General features: G+C 45.3%; 1 protein-coding gene across 4 annotated transcripts in view; it reads left to right on the top strand.

Moving 5' to 3' along the window:
• The first annotated feature begins 2,446 nt into the window (after positions 1-2,446).
• SEMA5B (semaphorin 5B) overlaps positions 2,447-19,904 on the top strand; it is a 259,077-nt gene continuing 241,619 nt past the window's right edge. For 2 of the 4 annotated variants that reach the window (XM_075829039.1, XM_075829038.1), the window contains exon 1: positions 14,877-14,986. The gene's annotated coding sequence lies outside the window, so the exon portion shown is untranslated. Of the gene's footprint in view, positions 2,559-2,698; positions 2,759-14,876; positions 14,987-19,904 lie in introns of those variants that run through there. The other 2 variants (XM_075829034.1, XM_075829033.1) reach the window with 2 other exon arrangements.

Consider the following 19,904-nt stretch of genomic DNA (forward strand, 5'->3'; position numbering starts at 1 on the left):
ATCCACATGAACACACGGCAAGATCCACGTCTGATTTGTTCCGTCTGAACTTCTGGGCTACACGGCGACATTGGCTGTGAAATATGAAATAAATGTTGCACGGCCAAAGATCGCTGTGTGGCGCTGCCTAAACACAGTAAGGAAAGTGAATGTAGTCCGCAGGTTGACATGACCGCAACGCGACTGTCGCAAGAAAACCAATGTTGTATTCCCTGCAACTGTCGTGTTGCAATGGCAGCAATTTACAGGTCACAACGCGACCACATTCTCTTTCATTACAGCAATGGAGGCAGCGCCACACAGCGATCTCCGACCATACAACCTGTGTCGCGGCCATAGTCGCCATGTAGCCCTAAAGCGATATAGTAATAATAATGACCAAGAACGACCCTTTTAAACTTGCTCAAAAAAATTCCCAACCACTACAAGGGTTTTCCATTAGTCACAAATGATAACTTTTTCGTACGGACGCTAATTATCAGTATGAGCGCTGATAATGGGTCGTATTCTCGGAGCTTCAAGACTCCAGCAATTAAGAGGTTAACAGCGGCAGCAGCTGCCAAATGCAGACAAGACGTGTTATTTAGGATAAACAAAGTATTTTCAGGTCAATACTCGCCCTGCTCCCGGCTCTGACATCGCCAGCGCCAGCGCATTAATATACAGCAGGGCCTGGATACAGCTGCGGGGGAGGGGGAGCACTGACCGGTTTTCTCCTGGGGCCTCTTAAAACTTAAAAGCGTCTGTGATTGATCCTGCGAGATGATGTAAAGGAACCTGCGAGTTCACACAAATTAACATAACGGCTAATTGTGCTCAGAAATGAACATCTCGCCGGTCAACGCGCAGCCACGAAAATCCAGAATCATCACATTAATGTCTGCGCCGAAATGGGAGGAAAATCAGATGAGAATCAGAATCCAGTTATCTCCAGGCGGGGAGGAGGCTCATCCATGCGGGCCAAGGGCCCCTCAAAACCTTTACTTTGTGTTTCATAGGGGCCCCTCGAGTGGTTTTCTCGTTGTTTTTTGTGAAATATAGGGGCCCTAAAACCTTCACCATGTGCTACATGGGGGCAGCTTAAAACGTGGTCTTTGCGATATACCAGGACCCTACAAATTTAGTTTACTGTACTATGGGGCCCCTTGAAATTTCAGTTCCTGTACTATTGAGAAGCCTTGATACTTTTGCTTAGGGCCCCATTAAAAGTTTTTCTTAGTGCACTATGGGGCCCCGTGAAGCTGCGTACCATAGAATGTTTGATATGCTTAGTAGACCATGGGGGCCCATTGGGATCAGACTTGATGGAGCCCCCCCGCTGAGTTGTCCTTTTTCTGTGGCCCCTGGACATGGAGCAGATTATTACATTTTACTCAGACCAATGATCAGGGGAACGAGCGATCATTACCCAGTGTAACACTCGGCTCGTCCATCTTCTGATCTGCTCGTTTATGCGGCCAATAAAACGGTTGCTAGTCGGCAGCGCATCTTGGTGTGTAAACCGGGAGACGCGCTGCCGACATGATGAAAATGTACGGGGACGAGGGATCGGAGTAACGATTGTTTATCCCAATACATTACCGGTTATTGCTCCTGGTGTAAGGCGCACACGAGCGCCGATCAGCGAGCTGTCTTATCGATCGGCGCTCATTTTCACGGCCAAAATCGGATGTGTGAGAGGACCCTCACTTATTCTATAATCTCCCCGTGCCGCTCATGATACAGGGAGATAAACAGAACACAGAATGTTTCGCTCCGTCCTCGGTCGCGTCCCACAATGCTCGCCGCTGATAACCTCCATCTCATATCTCTTATCATGTTTCTCTGCCTGGAAGAACCGGGGAAAAAACATTTTCTACAGAAGCTTCAAGTCGCTTATTGTGGAGATAACAGGAGCAGAGAGGATTCTGGGTAGTGACCTTATTCGTGAATCAAGAGGCAGGGACGTAACTATAGGGGTGACGAGGTAGCAGTCACACTGGGCTCTGGGTGCTGTAAGGGGCCCCTCTGCCACATAAGAAAACACCCGGATTATATTGCATGGCAGGTGGGGCATTGATTTTGCAATGGGGTCCAGGAGCGACAAGTTAGAAAGTGACCGGACCTGCAGCTCGTGGATTAGTGGACGTAGATTCACATTGCAGGACAGTGCAGGACAATGGGGTCAGGATGTGAGTGTGGCCCCAGATTCCTGTCATAGGGCCAACTCCTCGAGGCTTACTTGAGATTGTTGGCGGACGGTAAGAGATGTTCACTGCTTTTGTGTTTAGCTGGCACAGATTTGCTTAGACTGAGTGAGCAGGTCCGAAGGGTTTTCATGAAGGCAAAAGCTTTCATTCACTGACAGTAAGCAGAGATCTTGAAAATGGTCAGGAATAGAAACACAAAATCTTTTAGGAAGTTGCAGAACTTTTCATTTTACAATAACGAAAATGTATTTCTACAGGACCGGACGGCTCCTTATACTGAAACATTTCAGGATCTTCTGATTAGTGATGGAAATGGCTCCGCGACTGAGACAAGGATGTCATAAAGAAGGGATCAGCGCTCGGGAGGATGTGAGTCATTATATCGCTGCTCCTTCATTATCAATGTGCTTCATACAAGGGAGGGGGCTCAGCAAAAATTTGGGGATTTAAGCTGCACTTGGCGATGTTTATTACGGGGAGACATAATATATGGATTTTCTTGTATTCAGGATGTTGAAGGAGAAGATGGAAATCTGAGATCACCAGGGAGGAAGAGAATATTCTGTGAGGTATGTGTATAATAATGTACATATTCTATACAGACCCTCACCTGTCCTATGTATTCTATACAGACCCTCATCTGTCCTATATATTCTACACAGATCATCACCTGTCCTATATATTCTACACAGATCCTCATATGTATTCTATACAGATCCTCTCCTGTCCTATGTATTCTATACAGACCCTCACCTGTCCTATGTATTCTATACAGACCCTCACCTGCCCTATGTATTCTATACAGAGCATCACCTGCCCTATGTATTCTATACAAACCCTCACCTGCCCTATGTATTCTATCCAGACCCTCACCTGTCCTATGTATTCTATACAGATCCTCATATGTATTCTATACATATCCTCACCTGTCCTATGTATTGTATACAGATCCTCACCTGCCCTATGTATTCTATACATATCCTCACCTGTCCTATGTGTTCTATACAGATCCTCACCTGTCCTATGTATTCTATACAGATCCTCACCTGTCCTATGTGTTCTATACAGATCCTCACCTGTCCTATGTGTTCTATACAGATCCTTACCTGTCCTATGTATTCTATGCAGATCTTTACCTGTCCTATGTATTCTATACAGATCCTCACCTGTCTTATGTATTGTATACAGATCCTCACCTGCCCTATGTATTCTATACAGATCATCACCTGTCCTATGTATTGTATACAGATCATCACCTGTCCTATGTATTCTATACAGACCCTCATCTGCCCTATGTATTCTATACAGACCCTCACCTGTCCTATGTATTCTATGCAGATCCTTACCTGCCCTATGTATTCTATACAGATCCTCTCCTGTCCTATGTATTCTATACAGACCCTCATCTGCCCTATGTATTCTATACAGACCCTCACCTGTCCTATGTATTCTATGCAGATCCTTACCTGCCCTATGTATTCTATACAGATCCTCTCCTGTCCTATGTATTCTATACAGACCCTCACCTGTCCTATGTATTCTATACAGACCCTCACCTGCCCTATGTATTCTATACAGATCATCACCTGCCCTATGTATTCTATACAAACCCTCACCTGCCCTATGTATTCTATACAGACCCTCACCTGCCCTATATATTCTACACAGATCCTCACCTGTCCTATGTATTCTATACAGACCCTCACCTGTCCTATGTATTCTATACAGACCCTCACCTGCCCTATGTATTCTATACAGGCCCTCACCTGCCCTATGTATTCTATACAAACCCTCACCTGCCCTATGTATTCTACACAGATCACCTGCCCTATGTATTCTATACAGACCCTCACCTGCCATATATATTCTATACAGATCCTCTCCTTCCTGTGTATTCTATACAGACCCTCACCTGCCATATATATTCTATACAGATCCTCTCCTTCCTGTGTATTCTATACAGACCCTCACCTGCCATATATATTCTATACAGATCCTCTCCTTCCTGTGTATTCTATACAGACCCTCACCTGTCCAATGTTTTCTATACAGACCCTCACCTGCCCTATGTATTCTATACAGATCCTCACCTGTCCTATGTACTGTATTCTATACAGATCATCACCTGTCCTATGTATTCTATACAGATCACCTGCCCTATGTATTCTATACAGACCCTTACCTGTCCTATGTATTCTATACACACCCTCATCTGCCCTATGTATTCTATATGGACCCTCACCTGCCCTATGTATTCTATACAGATCACCTGCCCTATGTATTCTATACAGACCCTCACCTGTCCTATATATTCTATACAGACCCTCACCTGTCTTATGTATTCTACACAGATCATCACCTTCCCTATGTATTCTATACAGACCCTCACCTGCCCTATGTATTCTATACAGACCCTCACCTGCCCTATATATTCTACACAGATCCTCACCTGTCCTATGTATTCTATACAGACCCTCACCTGTCCTATGTATTCTATACAGACCCTCACCTGCCCTATGTATTCTATACAGACCGTCACCTGCCCTATGTATTCTATACAAACCCTCACCTGCCCTATGTATTCTACACAGATCACCTGCCCTATGTATTCTATACAGACCCTCACCTGCCATATATATTCTATACAGATCCTCACCTGTCCTATGTGTTCTATACAGATCCTCACCTGTCCTATGTGTTCTATACAGATCCTTACCTGTCCTATGTATTCTATGCAGATCCTTACCTGTCCTATGTATTCTATACAGATCATCACCTGTCCTATGTATTCTATACAGATCCTCATATGTATTCTATACAGATCATCACCTGTCCTATGTATTGTATACAGATCCTCACCTGTCCTATGTATTCTATACAGATCATCACCTGTCCTATGTATTGTATACAGATCATCACCTGTCCTATGTATTCTATACAGACCCTCATCTGCCCTATGTATTCTATAGAGACCCTCACCTGTCCTATGTATTCTATGCAGATCCTTACCTGCCCTATGTATTCTATACAGATCCTCTCCTGTCCTATGTATTCTATACAGATCCTCACCTGCCCTATGTATTCTATACAGACCCTCATCTGCCCTATGTATTCTATACAGACCCTCACCTGTCCTATGTATTCTATGCAGATCCTTACCTGCCCTATGTATTCTATACAGATCCTCTCCTGTCCTATGTATTCTATACATATCCTCACCTGTCCTATGTATTGTATACAGACCCTCACCTGTCCTATGTATTCTATGCAGACCCTCACCTGTCCTATGTATTCTATACAGATCATCACCTGTCCTATGTATACTATACAGATCATCACCTGTCCTATGTATTCTATACAGATCATCACCTGTCCTATGTATTGTATACAGATCCTCACCTGTCCTATGTATTGTATACAGACCCTCACCTGTCCTATGTATTCTATACAGATCATCACCTGTCCTATGTATTGTATACAGACCCTCACCTGTCCTATGTATTCTATGCAGACCCTCACCTGTCCTATGTATTCTATACAGATCATCACCTGTCCTATGTATTGTATACAGATCCTCACCTGTCCTATGTATTCTATACAGATCATCACCTGTCCTATGTATTCTATACAGATCCTCACCTGTCCTATGTATTGTATACAGATCCTCACCTGTCCTATGTATTCTATACAGATCATCACCTGTCCTATGTATTCTATACAGATCCTCACCTGCCCTATGTATTCTATCCAGACCCTCACCTGTCCTATGTATTCTATACAGATCCTCATATGTATTCTATACAGACCCTCACCTGTCCTATGTATTGTATACAGATCCTCACCTGTCCTATGTATTCTATACAGATCCTCGCCTGTCCTATGTATTGTATACAGACCCTCACCTGTCCTATCCTTTGTACTCGGCTCCTCATTTCCCCCATCCCTTATATTCCTCATCTATCCTGTTACTTTTACACCTCTCTCACCTGCACTACCTTTGCTTTATGGCTTCTCACCTGTTACAAGTCCTCAGTGTCTCTCCCACATGATTTTTCCCGTCTTATTTGCCGTGTTCTTTCCACAAATCTCCCTGACACCACGCTCAGGTCCTCACACCTCATCCCTCCTCATCACTGATCCTTGTCTTCTCGTTCAGGCCTCCCCAGCAAATATGCAAACAAATTCGTCTTTTTTCATATTTTTAAATTACTCTTCAACATTTTAGTGTGATGTGAGATCATGAATATGGAAAACACTTAAAAAAAATCTGTCATTTAAAATGATTTTCGTTGCTGTGATGAAATGCTGGCAGGGTTTAATTTTACTGCAAAGAAGAGAGAGGACAATTTACAAGCCGACATTATTTACATATTCAAGATCTGGATTCAAACTCTGCTCCATAAAACCTGTATTTTGCTGCGCCGTCTGTTGGCCCAGTATTCCCATTAACTCTTTCCCAGCACATTAGTAATGGACACTGCCGGACTGAACGCCTGACAAGCAGGACGGTCATTTTCCTTGTGTCAGGGGAATTATTCATCTTCCCCACCCTGGAGCCCTGGGCAACAAGCAAAGCACTTTTTTATGTTAATACTCTAATAGTACTCTAAAATGTAGTATTGCTACTTCTGGGGGTGCATGTGGGCTGTCATGTGGATCTTCCTACACCAGTGTAGGAGGCATGTGACTTTAGGAGAAACGTATACAAAAATTCAGAGAGGAGTGAAGCAGAGGGTACCTAGAGTCTGTGTATGGGTGACCAGGTGACAAAAGAAAGCTCCCCATAGTGTAAAAAATGTCTGACAATGGTTGCAGCTTCCTGTCCCCAGTAACAGCAGGAAGAGCAGCTCTGGAGCACAAACTGCTTCTCTAAGAAGAGTAATATTGATCCAAAGGAGAGAACAAGAACATTCATAAGCTGAGGGAAGGTCTGTTATATGGTATAAAGGGGTCCTTCCATATATAGGACACATATAGATAACAGATAGGGGGCTCTAACTCACAAGAACCAATCACATCTATACCTATTCATTGCAATGGGGCACTGTCACGTTTCGTTCACCCAGATGTGGGGCCCCTGTGATCATCCTAACATTGGGGGAAGTGGCCCCTGAACCAGAGTGAACTGTCCTTTTAAGATCATAAAGGCAAAAAAGTCCCTCAGTAATACAGGTTATTATCAACAGACGTCTCTACAGTCACAAAGGGGTTCAATTCTTTATTCTTTATCTTTTGTTTCATGTTTTTGTTATATTATATTGGAGAAAAATTGTGAATAATTAATTGAGAGAAATGTAATGTGAGATAAACTCCCCGATCTGCAGACAGTTTTCCTGGAGATGAACTATTATATTATCCCGGGATAATGGATTCTCCATTAACCAAAACCAAAATTCCTCCGAGAATTTCCTTCTGTCGTGTTTTACATTAAAACCTGTGAATTCTCCTCTGAATCATTTTCAGTTCTTCATTGTGCAAATGATTGCAGCGACCGGGGGCAGCGTTATTAAATCGTATGGGTGGCAGGAAGGCAGCCTCGGAGGGACTCACCTGAACATTACAATCACACCTGCAGGCTGTCCTATACAGTTTGTGTTCTCTGTTATCAGCCATTTCAGGCTGGGGAGAGAATCACTGTAGTACAGATGAATACGATCTAGTGTTCTCTGTTATCAGGCATTTCAGGCTGGGGAGTGACTGTAGTACAGATGAATACCATCTATTGTTCTCTGTTATCAAAACATGTCAGGCTGGGGGAGAGGATGATTGTAGGATGTGTTAATACAATCTATTGCTCCCTGTTATGAGCCATTATAGGCTGGGGAGAGGCTCCTCTTATAACGCTCCAGCAGTATTATAACCTCGAGAGACATGACTGATATCAGCCGCTCCTTGTATAAATTGATGAGTTAGAGTTTACTGGGAAAAAAAACTTTACAGAAAATACGTTATATACATAAGATACATAGTGAAGTTTACAATGAAGACTTGTATTAACATTATCACCACTAGGTGGCGCCCTGAGCCATCGACTAACACGTCCTATGTAAAATGCCGAAAATAAATACATGTTTTTGAAGGAAAGGCGCCTCCAATCAGTCAGTCAGTCAGTCAGTCGGTCGGTGTCCGCACATATAGCGGTAGAGTGCCATTCGGCCAAGAACTTCTAAGAATTTGCAAAAATTTTACTTTGCCATTTTGTTTGCGCGGCCTGCACAGGTGAAGGATATGGTTTTAACGCGTTTCACCTGTACAGACAAATCTAGCAGTCCCTGTTTTGCCGCCATCCGGTTTTATCACAATTTGGCCCTTTTTTTTTAATGATTGTTATTGTCCACATGGTTTTTACAGGTAAACAGCAGTTACCTACAAAATGAATGTTATAAAAGCGTTACACAAGGGTGTCAAACTACGGAAAATAGGGCCTAAAAATATTATTTGACCACAACAGGTAAATATCCAATTAGTGATATGACTGGATACATTGTAACAAACACTCAGCTATGAGAAATATTAGCTTGGCGGGGGAAGGGGGGCGGTTCAGCCCTTTTAAGCGTTATGTACAGGGGACTGGACTGGCCCTTTAATTTCTCCCCTTTTGTCAGTCCCATATTTCTACAGGTCTTGGAAAAAACTATTTTTACTTTCTGCTACAAAGTTGATTATTAATGTAGCAAATGACGAAGTCCTCACAATCTTCTAGGAGGTGATATCTTTTGGCTTCTCTTGGTGATCCTGGCACAATCTGCCGGCCGTCAGTCGCTGATGTAGTGAGTTTTATGAGCAGTTCATAATGCCACAACAATCATCAGACGAGAAAAATGTGTCAAATCCCTCGAAATTCATTAATATCAATGTTTAGATTCTGCTACAATGTAACAGATTAAAGCACTCCCTAGTGGGAGAGACGCACGTGCACCGCGGACATCGCTCAGCGACCGTCAGTGCTGTTTACTTTGCAGCAGGACCCATCAGTCGCGTTTGCTGCACAATTAGTATCAGCGCGCAATTAGTGTTTTCCATTAATTAAGGATCTCATTTCCATTAGGCAGGGTCAATGCGGATAAATAGTTTAAACATTGAGCGAGGAGACGGCGGCTTTGGCAGCGATGTCGCTCATGAGTAAACAAATCTCTGATATTCTCGGAGTTCGCATCAAAGTCCAAAGAAGAGCAGTGACACCTGGGGGATGGGACTATCATCACTGCGTCCTTGGGATGAGGGCGATGCAACTGGTGACGTCATCACGCTCATGATGATGATGTCATCTGCAGGACTTCACTCCGCCTAGAACTTCATCTGCGGCGTTTACGTGTTTTATCCACTTAGCTATTAGGAAGGAACACATTATTACCCTACAAAATACTGATTTCCAAAATTCTTAAAGAAAGGCTCCACATTCACTATCAATTTTTTTAATTCTTGGTTCAATGCATCTAAAAGGGAAAGTGAAGCAACTTATCAATTAGTCTTGATTAAAAATCTCCTACTGTTTTATGTCTATAGCTCTTATGCAGACCTACATGCTTCCATGGTAACAGACTACAAACAAAGCCTTTGTAGTCTGACTCTGCTGTCACACTCCTTTCCAGCGGTTCCCTACTTCTTCCTAACCTACCAAATGTATATATGGAGTGTGACTGCAGGATTAGAATGCACCGGGTTTGTTTGTAGTCGGTTACCATGGAGACAGATAGGTCTTCATAGGAGCTGCGTACACAAAACGGTAAGAGATTTTTATTGAAGACTATTTTCAACATTGCTTCATTTTTCATTTTAGATGCATTGGGGCCATAAAAAATTGGTTATAGTAGTGGATCAAACGAATTATAAACAAGCAGTTATTGGTTTCCCACGGCCGTTGGTCGTCATCATATAATTATAACGTGGATTTAACCATCTGCCAAGAACTATAATGAAGTGCATAATATTGAAACTCCACTAAAAGCCTAGAAATTTAGGGGAGAATGTTATCCCAACACCACAGGGAGGCCTAACTCCACCTCCCAGAAGTTCAGGAAGCTGAGATATGTGGAGCTGTTTGCAGGGTCCTGAGAGCTGCTGGAGTTGTCCCTGCGATGCCTGTGACATGGAGGGAGCATCGTGGTGATTGGGGATTTTCTTTCCCTGCCTTTTTGACCCTGCAGAGCCGCTGTATTGTTTTTATTGTCCCTCCATGTCACAGACGTCACAGGGTCAGCTACAGGGGCCCTGCAGTGTGAGGACCCTGAAAACAGCTCCCCGTATCTCAGCTTCTCGGACCCCCGTACACGTGAGATATTAAGGTGGATTTAGGCTTTCACACGCTGGTTGAGGAGGATCAGTGATCGATCAGTAACGTATCTCGCAGCCTTATGATTACGTGCTGCGTCTATGGATCAATCGTGTTCTGATCAATAAAGTTGATAATGAATTGAAGAGACAGAAACATTTTGTCATCTTGTTTTTCCAGTTTGTCTTTTTTTTTTATATATATATTTTTCTTTTTATTTTGACATTGAACCTGCTGGGAATGCAGTGACCTGTATGTAAGCAGCAGGAGATCTGGAGCATTGGCCTATGACTAGCGGCTGACCCCCGGCTCTATAGGAGGCTGGGTACAAATATGGTGGCACGCCTGGTCGGGATGACCTATGATGATAATGACACCTCCAGTATTGATGAGCTGAGCTTTTCCTGGGAGACTTCGATGAATGAGGTGCCTGCTCCTTTAAGGCGTTGCGCGTCTTTCACTCCGGATATTGTTCGTATTTTCTGGCTCCTTTGGGCGATGGCAGAAATGACTCCGTTTTGCAGAACATTTTTGGGGATTATTTTTATATGACATGTATTCAGCCGGACCCCGGGGTGGAAATATTCAGCATTATCAGCGTTCTTGCTGGAGTTTATAGAGCTCCATGATCTTCGGGATATTCAGAACTTTGCTGATCCCTGAAATCTCGGACTCTGTAGGTGCCGTTATCTGGAATGAGAGGAATTCCGGTGGGAGACAATCATCTCTTACAACATGCGAAATACAAGAACCAAGGCCTAGCAGCGCCGCCGGAGGACGGACACCACATATTAAGTGACTGTGATCCTGATCGATCGCTCTGGGACCACCGTTCCCTACCACTAGACCCCTCTACATGGAGATTGTATGTTCTTCCAGTGTTCAGGGGGTCTAAAGCTCGTCATAGACATTAGCATGTAGACGGCCGACGGTCATTGACTGCTACTGGCCATAGAAACCTGCTGAAGTTAGGAAATGTTTCCTTCTGAGTGTTTGTTACAATGTGTCAGTGCAGGTAAGAGCGATCGGCCTGGAGCCCAGTGTGCTGCTGTTTAGCTCACAGAGCATTGTCTGGGTCAGGACGGGACTACAGATGTGAAGGATGAGAACTTGTGTGATTGGTTCTGGCAGTTTTTGGTGGGTTCATTATAAAACCAGATGAGAAGTCGTAATGTGGACAGATCCTGGCGGTGACATTTCTGGGGTTCAGCGGTGAGTGGGCACACGTGGAATGCCAAGGGCTCACGCAGGAATCCGGGACGCGTCCTACAGAGAATTCTCGGATGGGCGCAGACACTTGGTTGGTGTTGGTGACAATGGACGGCTTTGTGCACGGTCCTTACTGGCAACCATGAATATTCACAGGGACTAATAAAAGATTATATGTGGGCTCCAGAAACAACCATCCCAGCAGAGCGACAGAGGTTACACAACGTCCAGGCCGCAGGACGCTCCGCAGGCCACGATGCAGCTATGCAGGAAGGCAAAGCGCCCAGCAAGGAGGCTGCAGAGCCGCCATGAGCCTCCCCTTACACCTTACCTGAGACATGGGGGACGACATTTACAGCAGTCCCCAATATTAACCTATTACCTGAATCTCTTCAATTAGGGGGGATCATAGGTGAGAGGGGAAGGGGGAGGGGACTGTAGTCATATAACAACCCGGTCACCACCCACTTAAAGGGCAGCTCCAGACACTGCCAATAGTAACACTGACTGGTGCAGAAACCAATGCTGGGTCATTGTATAATACAGATTTGGCTCCATAGGTGTTTTCTTTATTCTCCTGCGCTCTGTGTCACCTCCTGATGAATAGTGTAATGGAGCGGGGGAAGGGAAGTGACAACTGTTCTGAGCTCATTACTGCTTTTTCTTGTGTTTTCTGGTCCATGAATAGAATGACCGTTCTACAGTGAGGACTGACACTTGCACAGGCAGTGGGAATGTAACACCACATATGGTTAGGGGGTTTATATTTCCAGGGAGATTTTTTTCATCTGATAGAGGAGTGATCTGTCAGTGTTTGGAGGGCAGAGCACATTTTCATCCTGTAAATTACTGTCCCTTTAAGATGTAGGACATTTACAAAGCAGAACATTCCACAATTAGCAGATCCCTGAGCTTGTAAACTTCGATCATCCTCTTCATGCGGAGCCCTGACGCAGCAGAACATTCAGTGTGAAGATTACATGTCACAGAATATTAGTCATTTAGTGTGCAGAACATCCAGCCTGTAATTTACAGAGCATTCTGCATGTGGACGCTGTGCGGTGTTCTGCAGAACCTTCCCTGTGCAGAGCATTATCCCTTTACATTGCAGGGCACTTTACATTGCAGAACATTATCCCCTTACATTGCAGAACACTTTACTTTGCAGAACATTATCCCCTTACATTGCAGAACACTTTACATTGCAGAGCACTTTACATTGCAGAGCACTTTACATTGCAGAGCATTATCCCCTTACATTGCAGAACACTTTACCTTCCAGAGCATTATCCCCTTACATTGCAGAACACTTTACATTGCAGAGCACTTTACATTACAGGACATTATCCCTTTACATTGCAGGGCACTTTACATTGCAGAACATTGTTGCTTAACATTGCAGAACCCTTTACCTTCCAGAGCATTATCCCCTAACATTGCAGAACACTTTACATTGCAGAGCACTTTACATTGCAGAGCATTATCCCTTTACATTGCAGAACACTTTACCTTCCAGAGCATTATCCCCTTACATTGCAGAACACTTTACATTGCAGAGCATTATCCCTTTACATTGCAGAACACTTTACATTGCAGAACATTATCCCTTTACATTGCAGAGCACTTTACATTGCAGAGCATTATCCCTTTACATTGCAGAGCACTTTACATTGCAGAGCATTATCCCTTTACATTGCAGAGCACTTTACATTGCAGAGCACTTTACATTGCAGAGCATTATCCCTTTACATTGCAGAACACTTTACTTTGCAGAACATTATCCCTTTACATTGCAGAGCACTTTACATTGCAGAACATTATCCCTTTACATTGCAGAGCATTATCCCTTTACATTGCAGAACACTTTACATTGCAGAACATTATCCCTTTACATTGCAGAGCATTATCCCTTTACATTGCAGAACACTTTACATTGCAGAACATTATCTCTTTACATTGCAGACAACTTTACATTTCAGAGCATTAGCCCCTTACATTGCAGGGCACTTTACATTGCAGAGCATTATTGCTTAATATTGCAGAACCCTTTACCTTCCAGAGCATTATCCCTTTACATTGCAGAGCAATATACCTTTATGTTACAGAGCATTTTACCTTCCGGAGAATTATCCCTAAACATTGCAGATCATTTTATATTGCAGAGCATTATCCCCTTACAGAGCATTATCCCTTTACATTGAGGAATACTTTACATTTCAGAGCATTATCCCTTCACATTGCAGAGCATTATCCTTTTACACTGCAGAGCACTTTACATTGCAGAGCATTATCCCTTTACACTGCAGAGCACTTTACATTGCAGAGCATTATCCCTTTACCCTGCAGAGCACTTTACATTGCAGAGCATTATCCCTTTACACTGCAGAGCACTTTACATTGCAGAGCATTATCCCTTTACACTGCAGAGCACTTTACATTGCAGAGCATTATCCCTTTACATTGCAGAGCATTCTGTAACATTTCACAGAACAATCGGCGTTAAGGCAACAGAACCTTAAAGTCACAGGACATTGAGCAGAACATTCAGCTTTTCTATTGGGGAACATCCAGTCTGCAGTGCATTCTGCATGTTTGGTGGCGCTGTCTGGAGGATGTTCCCTATGCAGAGCGTTAACCCATGTAAACTACACAGGAGGGAATGTGCAGAACAATCAGCAATAATCTTCTCACTACAGCTCCTGCACAGCAATGGCAGAGAACAGCAGAGCTCCAAGGGTTAATCCTGCAGAGCATCCCGTATATAAATATATTTTCTCAAAACTTTAGATTGCGCTTTCTCTCACCCAAATGCAAAAAAAATCACATAAATTGCAACAACAAAAAAAAGTCCCAAGGATGCGTCTTTCACAAGCCTCTCCCAATGGAGATAAATTGCAGCACTCCCACCCTGCAGAGCATCTCGCATTTACTTTCTGTCGCCTGCAGGACATCCCCATGTGCAGAACATTAACCCTTTAAGTTAAAGCAATGACCCTGCAGAGCATCCAGCCTCTGAATAGCAGAGCATACATGAGTAGTTTGCGGAGCATCGTACTCGTGGACATTGTGCAGAGCATTAACCCTTAGTTGCACTTAGAGCATCAACTGCACCGGGAGCCCCAAGCCTGAGCCCCTTCTAGGGCCCGCCCCTTGCTGCATGCATTAGGTGACGTCACCGGCCGCGCCCCGCCTCCAGCAGGCTCAGTTCACTGAGAGCTCCATGCTGCGCGGACTCTGCGCTCCCGGCTCCCGCCTGCGCTGTCCGTGGACTTGTCCGGACCCCCGAGCTGATGCCAGGTGCAGCCCCCAGAGCACAGTGAGTACCCCCCGCCTGGTTGTGAGCTCCGGAGCCGGCGCTCTCTGGATGATGCATCTTATGTTCTGTACCCAAACTCCAGCTCAGCTGCTCTGCCCGGGCATAAGACTGTGCCCCCTGGAGACCACCGTTCTGCACTATGTGCCCCTTCAACTGTGTCCGGCATCACTCACTCTGAGGGGTTATATTAATGCCCCCTGTTCCGCCCCACCCAGCCGTTTCACTGTCAGTTCTGATACCCCCTTCTGCCCCTGATAGTGCCCATCCACCCTTGGCATTTCTGGGAAGCCCCCTCCAATCCTCTCATCACTTGGGAAGTTCCTCCGCTGCATTGTCCATTTGGGGTCACAAAGAACAAAGCCCAGTGAGGGTGATCAGTCCAGGTGGCAGTTACTGGGCAGGGAGGTGGCACCTGCAGACCAGCTCTGTGCCCGGGTTCTTGTTGGCTTCATCGTTTATCATATTGTCTTCCTGAATGGTCGGAGGAGAACAAAAGGGGTTAATACCCAGGGGTGAGACCTGTGCCCGTCACATCTCCCCAGGGGGTCGCTGAAGGACATTTGACTGTTTGCCAGCAGAATATGGCACCTGATGGGCATTGTCGGGTGATTTCTTCTTGCATTGGTTGGTGATCGGTGCGGGGTAGTTGGAGGTACTTGGCAGAATTCATGCCCAGGGCTGGTTCTTGGGACTGATGGGCAGAGGTGGGTAGTTGTATGGTTTTTGGTGCCTGTGCCCATGATTGTAGGTGGCTTTATCTGGGTTTTGGGGTGTTTTTGTATATTCTTCTAAGATGCCAGGTCGGTTCTCGGGTGCTGTCAGGGTAATTCGGGCATTTGATGGTCTGGTGACTCTCTACAGACTGTGGGGTCATGGGCACTGCTTGACAGGTGCCCCTCCATTTCTCTGTTTGATGTCTTGCTGGTCAGCAGGTACTTGGAGGGTGATTGCTGCCAGTTCAGCCACTTTACCCAATGGGCAGAAGTTTATTTGCCCATTCTTTAGTTGTTCATGAGATACTTTCAGGGTGGGCACGGGGTTTATGGGGGTCTTAGGTCCTGGGCAGTGGTCGGGTTGGAGCTCCTGTTCGGGTAACGGTCGTGTATCCAGCGCGGTGATGGTTTATTTCACATGGTAATTGGTGTCTTTGTGGTTGGGGGTTGTGTCATTAACCTTCACATCACGTCTCCCTGAACATCAAAAAGGGGAAAACGGAGGAGACTGGATGGCCCCCCCCCCTCTCATCTCCCTTCTTACCGTGTACCCCCCTCTGATGCCCCCCATCCACCTATGCCCCCCTCCTTCCTCTACATCTTAGGACACAAAATGTAACAATTTAATGTAACAAAGTTTCTCGTTGTTTTTTCCGGAGTTGAGATTTAATAATAATGTGTCCTGGTCTGAGGAGCTGACAATCTATTCTACCCGGGAGAGGGCAGCTCTCACCCCCTGGCCCTCCAGAATGTCGCACGCAATAATCTGCTGTTGGTTCTGGTTCGATGGGGTTAATGGTCTCCTGATGATGCCGTGAAATTCGGGACCCTGCGACCTTTCCGCCGCTTCCACCTAATCTGGATGTCCCATTCTCAGGGGGCTCTGAGGGGGGGGGGGGGTGCAGGTTGTGGCCGAGAGCTGGGGGCACGGGGTAGATGCCAGGGTTAACCCCTCCATGCCAGGACTGGGGCTGAGATTGCAGGAGAATATTCATTAGAATCAATAGTTTTACCTGCGGCTCCGTGTTCAGAAAAGATGAGGGATCGTGCTGCTGGGGGTCTCCAGTACAGGGTCAGTTCTTTGTGGGGACTAAAACCCCCTCCTGGTATTTTTAATGAGGTGTTCATAATGTGGGGACAATGTTCAACATGAATCAAATGTAGAGAATAGAAGATTTGTGTGATGTGTGTATCTTGTGTGCGTAATATATATATATGTGTGTGTGTATCTTGTGTGCGTAATATATATATATGTGTGTGATGTGTGTATCTTGTGTGCGTAATATATATATATATATATGTGTGTGTATCTTGTGTGCGTAATATATATATATATATGTGTGTGTGTATCTTGTGTGCGTAATATATATATATGTGTGTGTATCTTGTGTGCGTAATATATATATATATGTCTGTGTGTGTGTGTATCTTGTGTGCGTAATATATATATATATATATATATACACAAATTCATACGCATAAAATACACACACACTAGATATATATATATATATATATATATTCTTACTGTTTTCCTTGTACATCTGATATAGCGGCTGCCACGTATCGTTCTCTTCCTGTGGCCTCCACCTGCCTTCAGTGATACAATGTATTGTAATGTATCGGAGCAGCAGGAGGCTCTGGATGAGCGCTCTGCTCGGCTTCTGCTCCTACATGGTGATCGGCAGACAGATTTTTTTAGCGGATGACATTTCATTCTGATCAATTGGCTTTGTACACGCAATTTAGATTGATATTGGTCTGATTGGGTAGAAATCTGTGGAATTTGTATTTAGGAGCTAAACTGCAGCTTCCTGTGAGAATTTGAGTCCATGTGCAGCTTGTTCTAGATGGATAGATAATAAAGGGTTGGGGTGCGGGGGTGATGCTGCACCTCTCTGCAGGGTTCAGCAGTTTGTTGCAGGTCGCCGCTGCCTTATTACATATTGGTGATGAGATATTTGGGTGGTTCTCTTTACCTGCTGTGTATATTCCGTACATCCGGCTGCATCGCCTTGTCATTCGTGTACTCAGCACTGTGCCCTGACATTGGGGCATTGGCCCTGTGCCCTGACGTTGGGGCATTGGCCCTGTGCCCTGACGTTGGGGCATTGGCCCTGTGCCCTGGCGTTGGGGCATTGGCCCTGTGCCCTGGCGTTGGGGCATTGGCCCTGTGCCCTGGCGTTGGGGCATTGGCCCTGTGCCTTGGCCCTGACATTGGGGCATTGGCCCTGACATTGGGGCATTGGCCCTGGCATTGGGTCATCGGCCCTGTGCCCGGACATTGGTGTCATCGGCCCTGTGCCCGACAGCTGGGTTCGGTCTGTATATTTGCAGGCTTGGACTGTTCTCCATGTGAGGGCCGGGGGAGGGGAATTATTGGCCGGTGCATTGTGCTGCCACTTTTATTATTGCTCTCTATGCTTTATAATGGTCTTTGTGTTTGCCAGCGGCTGGTGTGGGCTACATTGGGGGGCACTGATGTGTAAACATTGCTTGTGTCTCGCACTGGGCAGGGAATGGAGGGGCCAGGAGGAAGTGAGGGGGGACTCTTAATCCCAGGTAGGTGTCATTGCCTTTGTTCCTGGCTGCACAGGGGTGAGGCTGGTAATTGACAGTAGTGGCCCCGGCTGACCTCTTGTCCCACCACGGGGGATGGGAGATGCGGCACAATCCCTGTGTATATCAGGCTGCACTGAGGTGGTCCCATCAATAGCTGCACACAGAACAAAGGGCTCGCTGTGCCTACCTGGGAGAGGGATTTGTCATCCAGCGCACCCGCTCCTATGTTTATTCCTGGGTTACACGTGGCTTTTCCTTGCATTGGAATGACATTCCTGCGTCGTGGAGGCATCCGGGACAGGACTGAGCCCCTCGTACTGATGGTCCGGGGGGGTCTCTGCTGCGGACACTGATTACCAGTGGGATTTATAAGCCCCCGTCCACATCATGTGTATGATCTACATCAAATCTATAGGTGTTTATCGAAAATCATATGGCAACGTATACTGTAACTTCTCATAGGACTCCTCGTTCCAGCATATACCATAAGGGTATGTTCACATGGCCTATTACGGGGGCTGAACACCTCCAAACATCTGGCCATTGATTTCAATGGGAAAAACGGTGTTGCGTTCCGACGGGACGTTTATTTTCGCAGCCGTTTTAAAAAAACGAAGCGTAAAAAATAAAAAACGCCTCGTAAAAAAGAGAAAAAAGAGCTTGTCACTTCTTGAGCCGGTTTTGGAGCCGGTTTTCATTGTCTCAATAAAAAAAACGCTCCAAAAACGTCCCTAAAAACCGCCTGATGCATAAAAAGCGGCTGAAAATCAGGGGCTGTTCCCCCTTGAAAAGCTCTGTGTTTTACAGCCGGTTTTTGTCAAGCGTGTGAACATACCCTCAGTGCTCTGCTCGCAGATTTACGCCATGTGATTCGTAAACCGCATAAAATGTTAATCTCTGGTGTCCGGCCCGAACGTCATGTGAACAGGAGCTTAGATTGTCAGCTCTTCTGTCCTGCTGCATCATTGTATTTATTCAATCTTCAGTTCTAATATTTATTTTGTACGGTTATTTCTGATTGGACAGCGCCACGGAATACGCCGGTTCTGTATGATGATTATTCTCCGCTGCTTCTCCCCTGCAAGAGGAGCCTTTGTCTGAGCATTTGATTGTGAGCCTTGGTGTTCACCTGGATAACAATAGGGGGCAGCAAAGAGAAGAATATGGATCAGACATTGCATGACCGGGAAGACTGACGTGTGAGGGGAGACGCATTCCTGTGCCTTGATCTGTAATATTCTGCCAGGACCTGCTGGGAGTTGTAGTTCCACAGGCAAAATACTTGCGTTGTGATTGCTTTAAGAACAAATGTTTGAAATATACAGAGCATAATATACAGTAAAGATCCATCAGCCTCGTCCTATATGGTGCGGAAATACAATAGGCCCATGCCAGATTAACAAGAACTCCTCTGATAGTCTGGAACGTGGTAAATCTATTGTGACTCCTGACTAGTGTGGTGTCCGGGACCACCAGGGAGCAGGAAGGTGATCACAAGAGCTTACAATCTATGAGGAGTGAGGACACTGATCACAAGAGCTTACAATCTATGAGAAATACAGAAGACACGAGGAGTGAGGACGCTGATCACAAGAGCTTACAATCTATGAGAAATATAGAAGACATGAGGAGTGAGGACGCTG

This window comes from Rhinoderma darwinii, chromosome 6 (genome assembly GCF_050947455.1).
Source record: "Rhinoderma darwinii isolate aRhiDar2 chromosome 6, aRhiDar2.hap1, whole genome shotgun sequence".
Taxonomy (NCBI): Eukaryota; Metazoa; Chordata; class Amphibia; order Anura; family Rhinodermatidae; genus Rhinoderma; species Rhinoderma darwinii.